This window comes from Punica granatum, chromosome 4, assembly GCF_007655135.1.
Source record: "Punica granatum isolate Tunisia-2019 chromosome 4, ASM765513v2, whole genome shotgun sequence".
Taxonomy (NCBI): Eukaryota; Viridiplantae; Streptophyta; class Magnoliopsida; order Myrtales; family Lythraceae; genus Punica; species Punica granatum.
Genome location: NC_045130.1, coordinates 28,035,067 through 28,050,493, shown reverse-complemented (window position 1 = coordinate 28,050,493; position 15,427 = coordinate 28,035,067). Strand labels below are relative to the sequence as shown.

Genomic DNA, 15,427 nt, shown 5'->3' with positions numbered 1-15,427 from the left:
TTATTTTTTTTTTGCTTTAGTTGAATTGAATTTGGACTTTTGAAAAGCTCAGTATATAAATTGGTTCTTATTTTTCGATTACAAGATTAGCACATGGACCCTATAAATCGGTTCTTATTAATTAGAAGAAAAGAAGAAAAAAAGTGAATGTAATGCATCATGTGGTCCTATCGTAAGTGCAAAAGTTGGTTGCATTTACTTTTATTATATGCGTCTTGGTTAAATATCCGGATAAAATTGCAGTGTACTGCTTATGAAAAAGAAAAAGAAAATCTAACTGTTGGAGATTACGGAATGCTAATGAATATTGTAGAAATATTGATTTTACTAATAACGGAAACATCTTCCACACATAGAAACTCCTGATAAAAGATATTGGGAAGATGATTTTGATTGGATTGATGGAAGTCAAGATTAACATATTCGTGACATTGTAACATCGTCTTCAAGGTAAACCGCGTTATATTTTGTATTACCTCAAGGCTTTCGATCGTAACCAATTCACAAAGGGAAGGGTTGGTCGTGCCTTGTGCATCAGTGAATCAGGCAAATGCGGTGGTGTAGTCTAAAACTTACTTTAGTAGATTGATGATTGATTTCTTAGAATATAACTAAACTCCTTAACAATTCTAGGAGATTGATTAGTGAAGTCATCTAACTGCATATAATTCTTCACAGGCAACCGATGTATACTTACGCATAAACAAATAAAATACTACTTCGAGGGGCTTGATATTGCCACCTTTTCAGTTGTTATAAAACTGCCTCGTCTTGTCCATATTTCAATCTTCTCCATATCATATCGGCGTTACACTCCAAAACTTCATTTCAACCTTAACCCAAATGGTAATTACAAGCCTGGATTCTCATTCTCGAATTTTCTTAAACTTGCTATTGCACCTCACCTGAGAGAACGGATATAAAATTGCTGATATCCAACCATAAACTATAACCTAGGAAAAACAGATCTACGTGCTCTATACGACGAACTCGTCCTCTTGAGCAATCCAAAGCAGCAAACAACTAAGCCAAAATAGAACCCGATTTAATAGCATGCAATTCATAAGAAATAACCTAAGAATCACTTGGAAAAGAGATCAAAATACTAAACGACTTATCACTCTACAATTGAAAAATACAACCTCAGCCTGACATTTAAACGTTGTCTCCGGTCCTGTCTTTAGGGTCGGCATTGCCTTCCGCCTACCAACTGCTACGTCCATTCACTCGACCAATGTTCTGGCGCTATTCCGCTTGCCACCATCCTCTTAACGCCCTCTGCTAGACCGTATCCTTGCCGCTCCACTGGCCGCCCACCCAGCACCGTCGCTCACCCTTTCACATGTGAGTGCCTTTTCGCAATCTCTGACAACGTGCCTCTTTCTTACAGAATGAAATCCTCCACTTTAAATTCCCCTGACAGATAGAAATGGCCTTTCTCCCTTCCTTTTCTTCGTGCCCTATGCAACGTGTTTGTTTGCCTACTTTCTCCATTTGTGCTTTGCGCTGGCGCCTCCAAACCGCTCGATCAATTCCTTGTTAGTTGTTACAATCGTCCCGAACTCCATGGCACGAGGTCAGTGTATGCACCACATTGAACTTTTGACTCTGCTGTAGTTGCCGTGCCATTCAATCGCAACTCGATTCTGCTGTTGTTGCCGTGCCAATGGATTCCCAGCTTCTATGCTCACTCTGTCTCGACTCATTGTCCTGCCTTCCTTCTAATCCTTCCTTTAACATTTTCAAAATGGCTACTTTTACTACAAGATTTGACCGATTGTGATTCTTACTCCCCTCTCCTCTCCGATGTGCGATCCTGCGCCTAATCAAATGGTGTCCCGCAGCCCCGCCTTCTGATTATTGAGCGTAACTTGTTTTGGTTGAGCGCAACTTGTTCACAAATCAATTGGATGGCTGGTTTTGGTAACTTACGTCTTCTCATTCATTCCATCTGTTTACAAGTCTTTTTTCTTTTTCTTTTTTATGCTGCTCTTTTCTTTGTCCTTTTGTGTTAAAAACACTAGCACGTTAACATCGTGCAACGTACTCACTCATTTCTATTAACTTGTCACTATTATTTGATGTGTTTTAGAGGGGTTAAGTAATTGGGGATATAAAAAGTTTTAAAATTGTAATACATTGATATAAAAAAAATTATAATAATTTAATACTGAATTTTTTAATTTACTGCAATTAACTACACTCCATCATAAACTTCTCTGACGTTGTCATTACTTGTTGACGTACGTTCTATTACATCTGACATGGTACTTATCATACTTTAAAAATTTTATTGTTTCAATTTAATTAAAGTAAATATAATATATAATATAAAAACAAATAAAATAAAAAAGATTTTCTCCCTCACCTTTCATCTCTCTCCTCTCCCTCGGGACCCCATTTCTCCCATTGTAGTCTGCCTGTCGATTGCGTAGCTTCCCGCCAATTGCTCAAAGTTCGTCCGGACTGGAGCCCTCTCCCTTTCCTCCTCCTCCTCCTCCTCCTCCTTCTATTGTCTTCTTCTTCTTGTATATATATATATATGTGTGTGTGTAATTTGGACTGAATCAGCTGATCTGTCTCCCTCTCCCCTCCGCTCACATGGTCAATTTATCATAGCAGAGAGACCTCAGCTCTCAGGTTCTAATGGTTCGAACTGCCCCAACAACGACACATTCGACTCAATCCATACCTGTTTCTCAGTCAAGCACAACCCAAACCACGATAGGACAACGACGACCACTTTTTGGTAGCAACTCGTGCAGGTCTGGAACAATTTTGGCTTGAGAAGATTATCAAAGTTCGTCTCTTGCCCAGACCCACTAGGTCTATTCATTGGTTCAAGTCCTCGATCCTTCAACTTCCCGAGCATGAGGAGAGCGCACTAGGTCTATTTTGATTAGGTTTAGATTTTAAGTTGGGCAATTAGGGACTATAACAGTTGATGTGAAATAATTGATATAATTGATGTCAAATGTCTCTGTTCGAGCTAGCTTATGATATGAAGCTACTCGGGTTGACCTGATGAGAACTCAAACTTGACTCACCCATGTCGAGCTTGAGCTAAGCCTGGTTCAAGCTTTTCATTTAAGCGATCTCGAGTTAAGCAGTCCTCTTGTCCAGCCCTTGAGCTTAATCGCATTTCTATATAATTAATTACGTACCCTATTATTAGTGACCCAAGCCCTTTACACCTTTGATGGCAGATTTGTCTGGGCTCTTCTGGCAAGCTTTTCCGAACCGAGCTTGAGTTGCTCGATTGCATTGAAGCGCAAGCTTGAGTTGGAATTTCAAAGCTCGACTGAATCCGAGCTTGAGTTCGAGCTCAAGATTTCCAGATCGAGTGGGGTCGAGCTTTGCATATGCTCGAGTTCGGCTCGGCTCAGCTCGATTGCCTCCCCTATCCAGGCATTACCATTGTCACAAGGGGCTGCAAAGCCCTCATGCACTGCACGTGACTCGAGCAATAATTCCACAAAATAAAATTTGCAGCCCATCCTGGTGCACGCTACTCCTGCTGCTGGCCACTACCAACCCTCGTGAGGTCGCCGGTGAACCCGCCAAGACCACCAGCTACCTCATGCGGTTGGGATAGACTTCGTCCAGAACTGAGCGCAAACCAATATGGACACTCCCCAATCTACTTAAGCTGCTCAGACGGCCATAACGTCATAATGAGCTGATCTCAGGCAACAAACCACCAGGGCCAAGGACAAAATAAACTTTCCCTCAGGATTTTTCATAGCAGAAAAAAGCACAAAATAAATTTACCTAATTCTCGGAAATCCAGTTCTTATCACTCAACCAACCCGGAATTATTAACCGGCAAAACAAGTAAAGGTACAGCTTAAAGAAACAAACAGAATCTGAGGCTAAACTCTTTTTTTTTTTGGCCATATCAACGAACATTTCTACAGAAATGTAATTTATATTGTAAGAGAGAGAGAACACAATCCAATGCACTCCCGGGCAGAGGCCCGGAACCACCTCCAGAAAATCAGGATGAAATCTAGTAAACAAAAGAAAGAATCGACTTCCACTATAATGCCTAATCTAATGAAGCTGGAACTAGACGCAATATGCTCAATCATCGGATTTGGAAGTGTCCCGAGCTCCTTTGGGCCCCAGTTCTCTTTCCCGGTACTTTTTCCAATTTCTCTGTCCTTCCCTCTGTTCTTTTCTATCATAAAAGATCCTAACTTCATTTCAAAAGCTGCGAAGGATGTACAGATGTTAGTCCTAACCTGCTATTTTACAGACACTACTTAGCACTGCTGCCTCGTCCTGTAACTGCCTCGTCTGCCACTGCTTGCTATACGGGCTCCCCCTGCATAGGCCTCCTCGTTGTCGTCTTCATCATCTGCCACTGCTGCTCGTTCAGACCCTCTCCTAGACGAAGGTCCCTTCTATATACTCTCAAACCAGAAATCCAATTCAAGTGTCCCTGAACTATGGAAGAAGTCGATCTAATCTCACTTCCCAAACAGATTCAGTCTATCTTTACAGATTAGAACATGTAGCCAAGAGATCCTGCAATAACTAGAATTTCATTACCACTGGTTGTCTTAGCGCAAATGTGCTTTACATTAGCCAGTACTCAGAAGTCAGAACTTCTAACTTACGAAACTAAAAGGCAGGGTAATGTTCAATAAAAGGAAAAATATGAGGATTAACCAAGATCTTAGTTTAAGTCACCTGATATATTTGAAATACTTCTTGAGGAGTCAAAGGCAAATCGCTTCGGGTGCCGCTGAGATTGAAGGGAATATTTTGCTTCGTGAGAACATCACCCGGTTTCAAGGGTTCAGTCGGAGAGAGAGCCTATTCAGCAAAACAAGTCCTTTAGATCAAAATCCCAAAGCTAGCAGTTACCCCAATTCAGATCACTGCAAATTTGCGAGTTGTGAAAAAGGAAAAGAGCAAACCTGGCACCGAGCATTGTTGAGAGTATACGTAACCTTCAAGTGCTTTTTTAGCTTCAGCAGGAGCTTCTAGGTAGTAGCCGCTAGACAGTCCACTTGCAGGAGTCCCAGATAAAAGTGCTATGACAACATCTTTTGCCAAAAAGGTAGAAAGAACTAAAAGACCACACTGAGATTTCCCTTTCATGCCAGCTCATCAAAGAAGCAGATTTTGCTGGCAGTGGAGATTATCCTATGAAGCAACTTGAAGCCAGTTACACCGGCAATGACTTATTTTCCATCAAGGCAAAAAAAGGTTTAAACTATCCATATCTGATGTATTAGAAAATATGTCGCTGAAAATGTATATTACAAGAACAATCTAGTGGAAGGTATACCAGCTTAAGTTTTTGTTAGACTAGAGGCAAGGATGAAAAGCAAAGAACATAAATCATTGCATGAATTTAGGAAAATTCCTATCCAATTAAATTGCAGGAAATGATAGGAGCAACAGCCGAGGTTCTTAAATCAACTGGAGTCTTTCTCAAATTATAAAATGGTTTTTGGGCTAGGTAATTGGAAGCACTTCATAGACATTGTTTTTTCACCAATTCTATCTCAGATATCATCATCCGAAAATGGAACTCTGTACATGCCTAGAAGAAAACAAATTGCTTTATCTACTGGATAGAAGAGTACTAGGATTTTCTGCAGGTCGTCACCAGATATTCCATGAGGTTCACTTGAACCCAAAAAAGGGGCTTCTCCTTCAGTATAAGCACCGTTAGCACCAGATTTATCAACCGCCTCAGACGGGATTCTGCCATTCAGATCCAGTGATCCCATATGGCCTTGAACTGGCTGAAAAAATGACTCTTCCTGAATCGTCGTCCCATTCAGATCTACGGCTCTTGAGTTACCAAACAAAGGTTGAGCAACTTGCTCCTGTTGGATACTTCCATTACTGTGGCCTGTGCCCTGGCTTCCTCTTGAAAACAACCTTGAACAATATGCCTTCAAGTTTGCCTCAATGGCACCAGCCCTAACTTGTATTATTTGGTTTATAGAATAAATCAAATAGAGCGGCTCGTCAGGCACGGTGAACGGTAATAAAGCAAGTATTTTTGTACAGTGCCTGCGGATAGAAATTTGATGCTGTCAGTTAACCTAATTGGAACAATAAAAAAAGGAAGAAACTTAAGTAAGCAGTATTTCCCAGTCTTACGTAAAAAATGGCACCACTGAATCATTCCAAGCGGGGTTATCAAATTTGCGCATAATTGAAGCCATAAATTTGTTTCTAGAAACCTGATTTCCACGTATAAGCATGTAGATCCGAGAGACTCCAACCCTAGCTTGGGCTAATGCTGCCCTGTCAGACTTCCCCTCGTATTTCCAGGACCTTGAAATTAATCTGGCTGGCATCTTCAGAGGAAAAAATAAATGACGTCTGAACCCTAACCTGCTTTCAAAAAAGGCTGGGTACCTGAAAAGGAGCTGCAATGAATCCAGAGCATACAAGATTCATAATCACTATGGACCTACTTGATTAGGGTTGCACTTATCATTCATATTCATCAGCAAATGATGAGCTAGCTTTGAATTTGTCTCCCTGGGATCAGTTTCAAGGGCAATGAGGTACAGAACACAGGTGATAGGATGAACAAGACCCTGAAGCAGAACCACCTCTACAATCTACACCAGAAACAGACTCAAAACTTAACTTGTTGATTTTGTGAACCAAAACTAAAAACCCTAGTGCTTCTCAGCAAAAACTTCGATATTCTATTTAAGTAGATTAAAAAGTAAATACCTAACTAAATACACTTCAGTTGTTTCATTACAGTTCCATGAATAAACCATTATCCATATTTGGCATGGCAAATTGGATACAAAATAAATTATTATCTACAAAATGGTTCTCCTATGTTACGGACCCTTTCACATGTAAGTGCCTTTCGCAATCTCTGACGACGTGCCTCTTTCTTACAGACCGAAATCCTCCGCTTTAAATTCCCCTGACAGATAGAACGGCCTCTCTCCCTTCCTTATCTTCGTGCCCTCTGCAACGCGTTTGTTTGCCTACTTTCTCCTTCGGGCTTTGCTCTGGCGCCTCCAAACCGCTCAATCAATTGCTTGTTACAATCGCCCCGAACTCCATGGCACAAGGTCAGTGTATGCACCACTTTGAACTTTTGACTCTGCTGTAGTTGCCGCGCCAATCGATTCCCAGCTTCTATGCTCACTCTGTCTTTACTCATTGTCCTGCTTTCCTTCTAATCTTTACCGTTTTCAAAATGACGACTTTTACTTCTCTGCATGGAGACAAGATTTGACCGATTGTGATTCTTACTCCCCTCTCCTCTCCGATGCGCGATCGTGCGCCTAATCAAATGGTGTCCCGCAGCCGCCCCCCCTCCCCTCCTTCTGATTATTGAGCGTAACTTGTTTTGGTGGAGCACAACTTGTTCACAGATCGATTGGATGGCTAGTTTTGGTAACCTACGTCTTCTCATTCATTCCATCTATTTACAAGTCTTTTTTTTTTTGCCGCTCTTTTCTTTGTCCTGTTATGTTAAAAACACTAATTTGTTAACATCGTGGAACGTACTCTCTCATTTCTATTAACTTGTCACTATTATTTGATTTGTTTCAGACGGGTTAATTACTTCGGGGTACAAAAAGTTTTAAGGGTATAATACTTTGGTATAAAAAGAATTTTTGGTAACAATTTAATACATGGCATTACTCCTACTCAGGTTGCCTGGGCTCAAATCCTGACGGCTACTCAGGTCGGATGTGAGGGTCCCTGACAGGGGCGCCCCACCCTTGTTTCAATCGAAAAAAAAAAAAAAAAGTGGAGGAGGGGGAAAAAGTGAGAGGACTTTGATGTCCGATGACCGACGACTTGCCGGGAAAAAGAACGAGCTTCTAATGATCCACCGAAGAGAGAGCATGAGGAGAGAGAGAAGGAGACTAGGAGAGGGGAGAGAGAGGTAGACCGAAGAGAGAGGCAGAAGAGAGAGAGGAAAGATTTTTTTAATTTATAATTTGACTTTTATTTGATTTAGATTTACATTGTTTAAATTAAAGTTTAATAAATTGTTATTTTATTTTAAAATTGGACTATGTCAGCAGTGTTTTTGACATGTCAGAATGCCACGTCAACCAAATTTAACGGCGTTAGTGGACATATGACAGAGTGTAACTGATTATAATAAATTCGAACGTTTTTGTACCAAATTATTATAAAAAATTCTTTTGTACCAAATTGTTACACTTTTAAAATCTTTTGTACCCTAGACTAATTAACCTGTTTTCGACTTATCTGTCATTTTTTTGTTCCAGTTATTACTCCTGTGCAAGTGAATTACTGTGGAAAACCTTTATCACCGACGCACACCATATGCACGATAGAATGCAAAGCCACATGCATGGTTGATAAGGTTTTTTTCCTTTGTATACATATACGGGCTCTGCCGGAAAAATTATGATAATCGAAAATACTTATTCAGTTTGTTGGCTTTTTTATATATATTTTTTCCATTCTTTTCTTCTACTTTGTAATTCAGTGTTTACGCCATCTGCTGCATTTTCTCGTGATTTGCTTTCCTACAAAATCATTTTTGTCAGCTTGGCGCTCAACATGAACGTGCATACAGTTGTTTACTTCATAGCACTTACATTTTTACTTTTTACTTATTGTCGTCATTGTTAATTTGGGATTACAACTGTATCATAGTTAGCGGTAAATATGAAAACATCGATAGAAGCCCAGGTATTTTTTCTTGTGATGATTGCCTTATAAGGTGAGATTTTGCATGAGTTCGCTCATTATTCTGCTGGGGTCTATCCGGGGGAATATCAAGGATTTTTCGCACATCCAAGCTTGAGGATTCAGCTGATCAGGAACATCTCTACAGACTACAACTCCTTGGCCTTATCGGTTCAAGTGCTCATATTTACTGGTACTTCAAATTTGTTTATAGAGTCTATCCTTTGTTTCGGGCATGATATTCTTCGATTTTCATCACTTTCCGGTTACTCGACTATATCTGCACTGCCTTATTAGTGTATGAAAACTTTCAGACTATCTATGAGTTCTAGCATGCACAGGGTTGGTACAATTAGTTATTGCTCATAATCAATGATATATATGCAGAAAGATGTCGTTCAGGACTATCTGGAAGACGTACATGAAGCATCTGAGCCGCATCGGTTCTAGCCTCGTTGTATTTGGGCAAATACGTAAATAAATTTGAGGTGTGCCTCTTGCTTCTAACTGAAGACTATATTTTTGTCGATTAATTTCTTGGACAAAATGTTTAGGACTTCGAACATGCAGATTTCAAAAGGTACTGTAGTACCTAAATGAGATGGTCACGAATACAATGACCAACATGGAAGATAGCTTCAAAACAATTTTACCCTTGAAAGATCCTGTTGAGTTTCGGTTTTACGCACTTCATTATGCAAGAGGAAAACATTTATGAAAATGATTTCTAAAAGCTTTGCTTGCCTCCAAAGGCCCTATTCTAATCGACATATAGCTAGCGGCTACCGGGTTGCTGACTTTATGCTTCAACAATGTCAATGTCTTTAGATCTGCAGAAAACTTAAAGCTAAGACCGGTTAAGTAAGAGTCTTGATCTCTATCAGTTGATCTCGCGAGTTGCATGTAAGAAAGACAATTTTATGTGGGGGAAATAGCCTAGAAATGCACAAGCTTTCAAGAAAATTTCAAATCTACTAATTTTTCAAAAATTGACCTTAAAATGCACAAGATTTTGGTCCATTACTACATCCACCCAATCGTTAGGAGGGACGTCAATTTTGCTGATGTGGACGATAACGGTGCTTATGTGGCATAATGGAATCCTACATGGCCGTCTCTACTGTCCAGTTGAAGTGAAAAGACCAAATTGCCCTTCCATTTCTAATTTAAAAAGCACAATTAGTCGGGTCATTATCGTCATTTCATGCTGGGCAATTTTTCCCCTTTCATTTCCCGCCTCCGCTCGATTAGGGCACAAAAATTGGGTGCAATTGGGAAGATTGATGGAGGAAATTAGGTTTTTCATCTCACAGAGTTGTGATTAGGGTTTGAACGTTCGACAAATTCAGGGTCTCGAATGTGGAATTTGGCAATTGACATCAAACAAGAAGCATTGCGATTGGTGTCAACTGATTGAACGATAGGTGTAGTTGTCCCGTGTAAAGAGAAAGTTATCGTCGTCCCCCTTTGTTGATTCACACCACGACGGTAGTGGTCCCTCTTTGCTAACTCAAAGACTGATAGTTGAAGATATGTTTCACTTTCCCCACCGAAAAGTAGGAATTTTCAATGTTAAAAGTCTTTCCCCTCTTTTAAAGTTCAAATTTTTAATGTTGAAAGTGGCTGATGTGGGGTATGCTGTACTAGTTGGGGCAGGCATTGCTGCTTAATATACTGATTAATTGCTTACATAGTGGATTATTGACATTTTATATACATATCTCATGTAGGATGGGATCTTACTTTGATATGAGATTATACCATGGTGGAAAGATGGTATTTCATCCTAAAACAAAGTATGTGGGTGGGCACATGAGCTGCACAGAGGAGTACAGTGAAAACGTGTCTTGATGTAAGTTTAAATCCATCCTCAATGATTTAGGCTATAGTACACCTGAAAGAATGTGGTATAGAGTTCCAAATAGTAACCTCTCTGCTGGAATTAAGGACAAGAAATGTAGATGTTGAGGTCGCGGAGATGGTGTAGTTAGGGTTAAAATATGGGATAATTGATTTTTATGTAGAAGCTAGAAAGGTAAGAAAGGGTGTTGAGGATAATGAATATGAGCAAAGGGAGGTTGTAGTGAATAATCAACATGATAAGAGAACTGGTGTGTTGGATGTTGAGAATGAGGAGAATAACACCTCTAGTGATGATTCTAACGAGTGGTGTGCACGAATACCAAGTATACCTAGAACCGGTTGAAACCTACTCATTAGGGTGGGTTCCGAGTAGCTCATATTGAAAATAGAGTAGGGTCCAAGTGTTAAAATAAGAAGCCGGTGAAAATCGATTCTGATTCCAGTTCTTGCATTTAGGGTATCCGAAACGGGAACCGATACCCGGACCCAGATAATAATTTCTCCCATTATGTGTGTGTGTGTGTATATATATATAGTTCTATTCAGATATTTCTCCCTTTTACCCTCTTCCCCTCTTTCTCTTTCTCGGTAGTAGCTTCCTATAATTGTGAATGCATCGCATTCCTTATCGGCCATCGACAACTTTGCTTACCCGTTCCATTCGTCAGCGGCCTTGGCGTGTCCCCTTGCTGGACTTGATTGGATCTCGGGCCTCATCTGATTCCATCTTGACCTTCACCATCGCGGTCAAGCTCGAAAGTGACTGATCAACCCTTGAATTTGGAGTTTCGATCCCTAAGAATCCTTTTTTCTTTGGTAAGAATCTCTCGCTTTTGGGCAATTCCGGCATTCATTGCTATTTTCTTTTTTTGTTAATCCCTCCCCCGTCCCCGGTTGGTGGAGTTCAATGTTTGTGGCTTTTCATTACTTATCCATGGTTCCATATATGGACATCCTCCATGGTTTGCCAAAAATGTCTGGTCTTTCATAAATGCAGAGTTCATTCACCTCAACCATCATAGTGAATATTGTTGATTGTTCGGTGCCATAGTCCCTAATCTGTTAGACATTTGGCTTTATTGAAAGACAAAGGAATCAAGTATAAGTGATTTACCTCGACCATGGTAGTGAGTATTGGTTTTAATATATTAATTGAAGATAGATATTATTATTTGCTTAAATGTTTATTGCAGATGGAAAGTTAGACTAACAAGACCATCGCTGATAACGAGTCTGCACGTAAGGTATCATCGACCAAAGTGGGCTCTAAGAAGTCAAGGTCTGAGGTTTGTGATCATTTTCATAAGGGCAAAGATGAGAAAAATAGAAAGGATGTTTCCATTTGTAATTACTACAATTTGCCTCTTGCTTATTGTGTTGATTGGGGTACTTCATCACTGTAAAAGCATTTGAAAACTTACTCAAAATATCCCCAAAATCTTGACAAAAAGCAAAAGTTGATATTATCTTTTTCTCAATCTGGAGTAGATGAGTAAATGTCAAATCAATCACCACTTGGAAATATGATGAAGATTATTGGAGGCACATGTTAGCTCAGATGGTTAGTGTTGATGAGCAATCATTTTCTATTGTAGCGAAAGAAGGCTTTAGGAGTCTTGTGACAACATAGTAGTCTTTCTTTAAGCATGTCTTGAGGTTCACAGTCGCTAGGAATTGCATAAAACTCTATATTTGTGAGAAAATGAGCCTAAAGATAAGATAACATTTCTAAAATCAAAGATTGCTCTCACTATGGATATTTAGACTTACATTCAAAATTTGAGTTACTTGTGTCTCACTGCTCATTTTATTGATAATGATTGGAAGCCGCACAAAAGATTTATTAACTTTGTTATTTTGCCTAGCCATAAGGGTAAGGAGATTGGTAAGATGGTTGAGAAATGCATCAATGAGCGGGGTATTAGAGATTGTATTTCCTTTATTATAGCGGATAACGTTAGCTCTAATGATGTTGTTGTGGGTTATTTGAAGTATAAGTGGAAGAATGTGCTCGTCTTAGATGGAAATTTTTTTATATGAGGTGTGCAACTCACATATTGAATTTGAATGTGAAAGATAGGTTGAGTGAGATTCGTGATTCTATTAATCGAATTTGAGCTGCAGTGAAATATGTGAGAAACTCTCTAGCTAGAGCTTAGTTGTTCCAGCATTGTATTGTTGAAGAGGGAATAACTTATAAGAGCTCTGTTTATCTTGATAATTCAACTCAGTCGAATTCTACTTATCTGATATTGGAGACTGCATTTAAGCTAAGACAGATCTTTAGACTTGAAGATGATGATTATGCTTTTATCAATGAACTTGATGGTAGAGTTCCAACTAGTGAAGATTGGGATAATGCATCTTTGTTGTGTTTATTATTGGGAAACTTTTATGAAGCTACCAAGAAAATGTCTAGAAGTCTCTGTGTGACGTCTAATAGTTACTTTCTTGAAATTGTTAGCATGCTTTCTACTTTGACTAAGTGTGCAAGAGATTTCAATCTCTGTCTTCGATCTATGGCTAGAAAAATGAATGAGAAATTTGACAAATACTGTGGAAGTGTGGAGCGAACAAATATGATAGTGTTCATAGCTATGGTGTTGGATCCTCAGTATAAATTGAGGTTTCTGAAGTATTGTTGTTGGAAAATTTGTGATGATTCTAGTAGAGCAAAGGAGATGGTTCAGCATATAACGAATGTCTTGGAGCGTCTTTTTTCATTATATGAGAAGGTTCATTCTTCTTCAGTGAGTGAACTTTATACTTCTACGGCTGAGTCTATCACTCCTTCACCTCTTTAGGCTAGTATGTGAGACCGGTCAACCGAACATGCATATATATATATATATATACATATAACATATACAAATACATGCTTACGTAATATACATGTAAATTATACACCATAAACTTTTGTTGATGGAAAAATAATAATAAAATAAAAATAGGGGTAGCAAGGGGCCCCACGTATGCTTCATTCTTTCCCTCAGTAACCTACCACCATTGACTTTTTCTTCTCGATTTCTTGCTATGTTCTCTGCTGAAATAGTTGAAGGAAGAACAGAGCATTACATAATAGAGAGAGAGAGAGAGAGAGAGAGAGAGAGAGAAAACAGGCGTGAGAGAGAGAAGGATAGAAAAGAGTGAATGAGCTTGGGTCTAGCTTGTGAGACGGGATATACAGAGCAGGGAATATAACGAAGATTTTGAGTTGTTGGGTTACCATTAGTTGGGTCTGTGTTGAAGATTTTCTGATTTAATCTTGTGTTGAGTTTATGTGTTGAGTTACATGCTTTCTTGGATGAATTGAAAAGTAACGATGGTCCAGCTGAGTAGTTTATTATCTGTGCTGCTGGCTGCTACTGCTTGCTATTCTCTCCGAACACCTGGGGCTTGTTATTATGCCCGAATACTGTTGGCTTGCTCTGTTTCTCTAGGCAGTGATAATGGTGTAGTTCATGTCGAGGCCCTTGTTACTCAGCTTCAATTCTGAGTTCTTGGTCTTCTGAAAATCCAGAAATTTTTTATGACGAAGCTTTAAAGAATGACAAGGATTAGAAGATTTTCCTACCCATGTCGGCATGCGAATCGCAGTTTTTCTGAAAGTGCTGCTTACTGGATTTATTGTTCACAGTCCTTGATAATATTTCGTCGATCCGATATAGTCCAACCAATGAAATGACTACTCATTGCAATCGGAGGAATTTTTCCAATGGATTTGGTTTGTATATTTTTGGAAATATTTCCCTACTCATTTTTCTTTTACTGCCTATGCTTGTTTCGAATCAAATTGGGTCTTTTGGTGTGGGGAGTGAGTTCGTCCAAATTATAATCATTTCTTGGAAAACTATTCCTCGATCGATGTCCTGCTTGCAGTCACTTGAAATCGTTTTGTAAATTGTTATTAATGGCTCAATGAAATTAAATTAGCTGACTCTCAAACCTCATGAAAAATTGGTATTTGGAATTTTAAGGTCATAGTGATGGGTGAAGTGGAGACTTTGGTTAGAAGAGTCATTTTGCTACTTTCAAATATCATTAAGTGGATTTGAATTCTTTTATTTGGGTTTGATCACTTACTGGTCTGCAATTGGGGGGTGAATAATCTTATTAAAGTCAACTTCATTGCTAGGAACTCATTGACAGATTTAGTGGAAATACATAAACATATATACATATTTATACTTGATTTTCTAACCATATTTATAACTTAATAGGGGATGAGGAGACCGAGACATTACACGCGGAAAGCTCGACTCATTGAGTCACCTTTTTTAGGGGTCTTTGTAAGTACTTTCTTCCATCGTAAAATGATAGTAAATATTTATATGTGTTGTTATAGAAGTGGAGGTGACTAAATGATTGAGAAATATAGTTGATATATGTGTTGAGTATGCTAGTATTATTGTGTGATTATAGCCATGCGGCCGCTGGACCCGGCGGAATAACAAAAAGGGGCACGAACGGCCGCTGGACCCGGCAGAATAGCAAAAAGGGGCACGAGCGGCCGCTGGACTCGGCGCAATAGCAAAAAGTGGCACGAATGGCCGCTGGACCCGGCGGAATAGCAAAAAGAGGCACGAACGACTGCTGGACTCGGCGGAATAGAAAAAGGGGGCCCCTTATGAGATATGATGATGAAGATAGGCGTATAATTTACTTGAGATTTGTTTGTTGAGTTAGTTGTATGAAAGGATTAGGTTGGTATTATACTCGATATTGCGGTAGAGTATATAGATACATACATATATATATATATATATATATTTGATTGACTGTGAATTATGAGTGTATTAATTCATTTTACTTTGGAATATCGTACTCACTGAGATGCAGCTCACCCCCTGCATATATTTTTCCAGATAAGCTACGAGCTAGATTAACC

At 39.3% G+C, this 15,427-nt stretch overlaps 1 long non-coding RNA gene across 3 annotated transcripts; it reads right to left on the bottom strand.

Annotated features, from left to right (window-relative positions):
- Positions 1 to 3,867: 3,867 nt before the first annotated feature.
- LOC116202766 lies at positions 3,868 to 7,421 on the bottom strand. 3 transcript variants are annotated; one of them, XR_004156154.1, is made up of 5 exons: positions 6,839 to 7,419; positions 6,210 to 6,387; positions 4,926 to 6,036; positions 4,696 to 4,821; positions 3,868 to 4,530 (listed from the first exon to the last, which is right to left on the bottom strand). It is a non-coding gene; the product is annotated as an uncharacterized LOC116202766 (long non-coding RNA). The 3 variants fall into 3 exon arrangements; XR_004156153.1 differs by having other exon boundaries at positions 6,127 to 7,421; XR_004156152.1 differs by having other exon boundaries at positions 6,210 to 7,421.
- Between the last annotated feature and the right edge of the window lie 8,006 nt (positions 7,422 to 15,427).